Source organism: Balaenoptera musculus, chromosome 2 (assembly GCF_009873245.2).
Source record: "Balaenoptera musculus isolate JJ_BM4_2016_0621 chromosome 2, mBalMus1.pri.v3, whole genome shotgun sequence".
NCBI classification, from domain to species: domain Eukaryota; kingdom Metazoa; phylum Chordata; class Mammalia; order Artiodactyla; family Balaenopteridae; genus Balaenoptera; species Balaenoptera musculus.
Genome location: NC_045786.1, coordinates 10,812,830 through 10,818,829, shown reverse-complemented (window position 1 = coordinate 10,818,829; position 6,000 = coordinate 10,812,830).

Sequence of the window (6,000 nt, the reverse complement as noted above, 5' to 3'; positions counted from 1 at the left end):
CAAAATAATCCATTTCCCATCTTTTGCTATCCACAAAGTCCATATTTCAGTAAACTTTGTTTCAAATTTTTTGGTTGTTCTTATTTCTTAATAAGAAACAGAGACGATCCTTGTATTGAATGGAGTTGGGCTTTGAATAATTAATTTGGTGTGATTTTTTTGTGAAGGTCATATTGGTCCTTTCCTGCACTGCTGAATGTCAGGTCAGTGTCATGGGACATTGGGGAAATACTTCACCTCAGCACATTCAGGATTCTCCTAACATAAATGCCATTTCCTGGCGTTTTCTTCCCTTGTGGTCAGGAAGTTCTTCAAGTGTCTTTAGTTTGCAGAACCATCTTGTGTGCATGGGGGTAAGGGGATTAGGGAAACTAGCAATTTGGGTCAAAGCCCTAGTGACTCTATAGATGATACTGTGTTTGCACTTCACTGGGAATGCAAGAACAGCCCAAGTCATGACTTCTCAGTGAAAAACAGAGGAGACGACTCTGGAAAGAGCAGGAGTGTTGTTAGAAGTGATGCTGACAGGGAGTAAGAGTTTTAAGGGTAAACTGGAGGCAGATGAGAATAAACTGCTAAGTAAAAAACATAAACATCTTGAGTAAGCTTTCTAAGTTAGAAATAGAAATAGTTTTTTTTTTTTTCTTGGTAGATTTCAGGCATATTTTCATCCCTTAATTTGACTTTCTCCTCTTTCCACATTAAATGGATGGAAAGTGTTACCAAAAAGTCAGGGATTATAATGATGAAAAGCACATCTCAGAGCAGTGGTTCTCAAAGTGTGTTCCCTGGACCAGCAGTATGAACATCACAGGGGAATTTGTTAGGAATGCAAAGTCTCAGGCCTTATTCTAGACCTACCAAGTCAGCAGTTTTGGGGCTAAGGCCACTAATTTGTGCTTTGACAAAAGTTCTCCAGGTATATCTAGTGTGTATCAACATTTGAGAACCACTGGTGTAGTGATTAAGGGTATGACATCTGGAGCCAGATAGCTGTATTACTTAGGGCAATTCATTTGTTTGTTTGTTTCCCATCTGTAAAATGGTAGCTGTACCAAACTCACAGTGTGGTAAAGAAGACTAAATGAGCTAAAGTGCGTAAAATCCTTAGAGCAATGCCTGGCCACTGTAAGTGCTATATAAATGATTAGGTGATGATGATGATGATGATAATCTCTTTATAGGTGTTATTTTCATTTTTGCCCCCCACACGCTACATTTCGCAATTTACAGCACAGCTTTGTGTTTACCAGGAGATCTTCTCCCCTATTATCTTAGAGTTATTTTCCGTGGCTCAAAGCAGCATTTCTCAGCATGTGCTCCATGGATCATTTGCATCAAAACCACCTGTGGTGCTTATTAAAATGCAGATTCTTAACCTCTCCCCAGACCTAGAGCAGTGATCAGAATTCTCTAGTGATACTTCTTCACCCAGAAATTTCAAAACCACCGCCCTTGGAAAACAAAGACTATGATCTTCATTTTGCAAATGGGAACATGAGGCACAGGGGGTAGCATAAGCTCAGGGAAATCCAGAATCTCAGTAAGACCAGGAATAAGAACTGGATTTCTGATTTTGTGTTATATTGACAGATTATGCTGCTTCTTTGTGGCTTTATTTGCTTTATCAAGAATTTGATTCGGGTTGTGCCACTTTGTTTACTGAGACCTAGCATTATTTAACCTAAAAATAACATTTACATTATAAATCTAGAACTACTAAAAATGATGAGTTCCTGAAAAATATACCTGGACCATTATCCATCACTCAGCTAAAATTGCTCCAGTTGTGGCTGTATCTAATACATCACTTTTTTTTGGTTAAAGTTAAGTATTTTTAAAAATTAATTAATTAATTAATTATTTTTGTCTGCGTTGGGTCTTCGTTGCTGCGTGTGGGCTTTCTCTAGTTGCAGACAGTGGGGGCTACTCTTCGTTGTGGTGTGCGGGCTTCTCAGTGCGGTGGCTTCTCTTGTTGCGGAGCACGGGCTCTAGGCGCACGGGCTTCAGTAGTTGTGGCTCACGGGCTCTAGAGCGCAGGCTCAGTAGTTGTAGCGCACGGGCTTAGTTGCTCCGCAGCAGGTGGGATCTTCCCGGACCAGGGCTCGAAACCATGGGCCCTGCATTGGCAGGTGGATTCTTAACCACTGCGCCACCAGGGAAGTCCTTAATACATCACTCTTATGTTAAAGATGAAGCAAAAGGGCTCAGAGAGGTTGAGGAAATTGTCAAAAGTCACATGACTAGATATCAGCAGTGTGGAAATTAGAGCTTGGTCTCCCAACTGCCAATCCAGTGTCCTTTCGCCATATCCCACTGTCCTAATCCTTGCTGATTTAAATGATTTAAAGGAGCACTTAAATTTTAGAAACAACTTTACCTATACTGCTCACATAAAATCTGGTCTCAGCAGTTTTTTTTTTTAACCTCCTTTAATTTCTTTTACTTAAAGATATGCTAATATCACATCTTCCTTTTTACAGTCATGATAAATCAATAATATACTGACAACTAATAACTCAAAGCTCCACTGCATATTGCTTTTTCATCAATGCAAATTTGACTGTTCTAGAGCAGTTAGATTGACTTTTCAGGCTGTGATGAAAATGCTTTGGGCCTTTTCACACAGGGCCTACGGGTCTTGTATACATTGCTCTATTACAGTCAAGCTCCCACACAGTATTAATATGCACTTAGATAACTTAGTTCTTAACTTGAGGTTACACAGGGATATTTATCTCCTCTACAAATCACACTCATGTAATTGGTGGTGGGACAGAGGTGCTATTCATGCCAGGATCACTTGATTATCTTATAAAATGATTTTCTTTCTGTCTCAATTGTTTGTACTTTTTATATTATATATGAACTTCATCTTAATGCAGTCATCTTTTTCCATTTCTCTTTCCTGCCAAGTTTCTTTTCATCTTACCCCTAGCTAGTTCACTACTACCTACTACCTAGTTAACTACTCCTCATTTTTACATCTTAGCTCAACTGTTACCTCCTCATAGAAGTCTTCCTTTTCTTTCTCTCTCTATATAAGAATCTCCCTGCCCCCATATCATGCACTCTTTGTAACTTTACAGCGTTTATTTCTTCATGGCACTGATCACAATATGTAATTTTAAAATTTATTTGTTTGCTTTTTTATGTTTCTCTCTCTATACACTTGATGGTGAGGTCCATGTGTCCATCATGCAGGTGTTTGCCTGAGTACTAAGCACGATGCCTGATACACAGCAGAGGCTAAATCAACATTTGTTGAATGAATATGTCTATGAGTTGCTGTGGAATTTTGTAGTCTGCTTAGAGGGGTATGAGTACGTGTTATATCTTGGTCCCCTTTAATAACTTCTTTTGGATGATCTCCTTCAGTGACAGACACTAACATAGACATAGGGTTGTCTATCTACTCAGTTAGTTACCTTGACTCCAGACCTATTAAATGGACAGGCGTCTTAGATCATTTGGACCATGGTACCTTATCGTAAGTAAACCTAGGTTTTCTAGATCATTCTAGACCACAATGTACTATCTTCCAGAGCTTGTATTCTATGGTAGCCTCTGGTCACGGGTGGTTATTGAGCACTTGAAATGTAGCTATATGAAGTGCCATACGCTGTGAGTGTAAATTATACACTGGATTCTGAGGATTTAGTATAAGAATGCAGAATATCATTAATAATGGTCATACTGTTTACTTATTGATATAACACTTTGGGTCTATTGGGCTAAATAAAATATATTATTACATTTAATTTCACTTTTTTTTCTTTTTACTCTTAAAATGTGCTACTGGAATATTTGAGATTATGTATGTGGATCACGTTTGTGACTCACATTATATTTCTATTGGGCAGTGTTGTTCTAGACCTAACTAGTTTACCTCTGTTGTTTGGCAATGTAGACTGAAGGTGATCCCCTGAAGGGAATGCCCAAATTGCAAGAGCCTCTCATAGCCTGCTCCATTCTTGTTAGATGTGCACTAGGGGAAGGACTGGCACTCCAGGAGAGTGGCTCAGGTGTCATTTCAGTACTCCCTCAATGTCAAATCATGAGGCCCACATACAGTTTGCATCCCGAGACACAGAAACTTTAAATATCTTGCTAGTGTCCATATATCTTGCTTAAAATAATGATAGGACCAGAACCCAGGGCTTTCAATTATGCTAAGTCATTGAATTACTTATAGAAGGACCGACTAATAAAATTATATCTTCCTTTTAAAATGCAATACTAGAAATTTTAAAGGATTGTTAATAAGATACAGGTTTTCTTTAAAAAATCAATTAATGATGAAATTACACCAGTCTTTAGACAACTAAATAGAAAATCATATTGTATACTCTGATAAATTAAACAAACAGAAACTCCTATTATTGCCACATTGCTATAGTAGAGGATTAAACTGGGATGACCTTTATTTAGCAAAAGCATATACATTGCAAAGCAAAATTTAAATAAGTCAGATATGAACACGAACTCTACTTGTAAATAAACACAAATCTAATAACCATTCTTTGCAAAGCTATAAAAACTCCCTTGGAGACCATACATGGCAGTTTGGAAACCGGTTGCTATGTCTTATTCCAAAAGCCCTCACCACTGACACAACAGGCAGACTTCTCTTCTTAGGTAAGGAGATGGATTGCTAAATAACTAGCTTCATCATCATTATCTTCTGGTTCATTCATTAGTTTAGCAAATATTTAGTGGGAACCAACTATGTGCCAGGCATCTGTGTGTTCTAGGTGCTCAAGATACTACAGTGACCAATGCAGACAAACTTTTGCTCTTTGGAGCTTAAATTTTTGTGCTTAGGTATTTTCTCAACAGGAAGAATAAAATGAAATGATAAAGCAAATCTAAGCAGTGCTACCTTAGAATGCCACAGGTAACTTTTTTTTTTTTTAAGTTGGGAATTGAAGTGAATTTGAGACTTTCTATCTTGTGTCTTTCTTGGGGAATTTGAAAGTGGAGGTGCATATGGAAGGTGGAGGTGCATAAAACACTACCTATCCAAAGTATTAATTAGTATTTTCAGAATGAAAATGTCAGAAGACCCTCTTAAAGCTTCAAATAAAACAATTAGACTGTGTTAGGGATTTTCCAATCATTCTGGGGGGTCTTGGCATACTTATTCAGCTCTTCTTTCTTCGGCTGGGACATCCCAACCTATAGTTAACCAGATGTCTTAGTTCTTACATCCATTAATTCTAGGAACTCCCAGTCAGAATGGCTTCCCTTCCCGCTCAACAGACTCATTCTCATTCTTTCACAGTCCGAGTCCTGCCCCGGCACATGTTCTCTCCCTTCCACATATTCATTTGCTTACACTTCCACAGGTTCCCCTTCATCCCTTTCAAGCAGAGAGGTTCCTTTAATATGGCATTTCTCCCTTAAAGTTCAGCCGGTAGATGTCTCCATTACTCCCTTATAGCTAAGACCTCGGCAAGTAGGGTTTAATCATTTCTTTAACCGACAACAAGGAGGAAGATTTGATAATTTGCCTAAAATGAGCAGATGTTCGGGAGGACACGTCTTCATCCTACGTCCCTCGTCTCCGATTTAAGCCACAAATGAAAACTACTTTCTCCCTCTTTTCCAGGCGAAAGGAAAGGCTGATTTAACTAAGCATGCTATATGCCAACACCCTCCTCCTCGGTACGTCCAAGTTTCCTTCGCTCTGAGCCACCAAACCTCTGCTTCTCCCTTCACTCCGCCCACCCCACCTCTCACCCCCTCAGGTTCCCGAGTCATCAGGGAACGCGAGGGGGTGAAAGGACTCAGCGGAGCTGCATCCCGCGCCACCGCTTCCTCCTGCGCCTCGGGTTCAGCACTGGACAGCTCCCGCCCCAGCCCAACAAATGGCAGTCGGCTGATTGACAGAGGAGCCGGCCAAACAGGGCACAAGACGACTTGAAGCCGCCCTACAAGGGTTTGGTTGCGGCCAAGCTGCCTCTTTAAATCGGCTTTCCTCCCGAGAGCAGGGAGAGG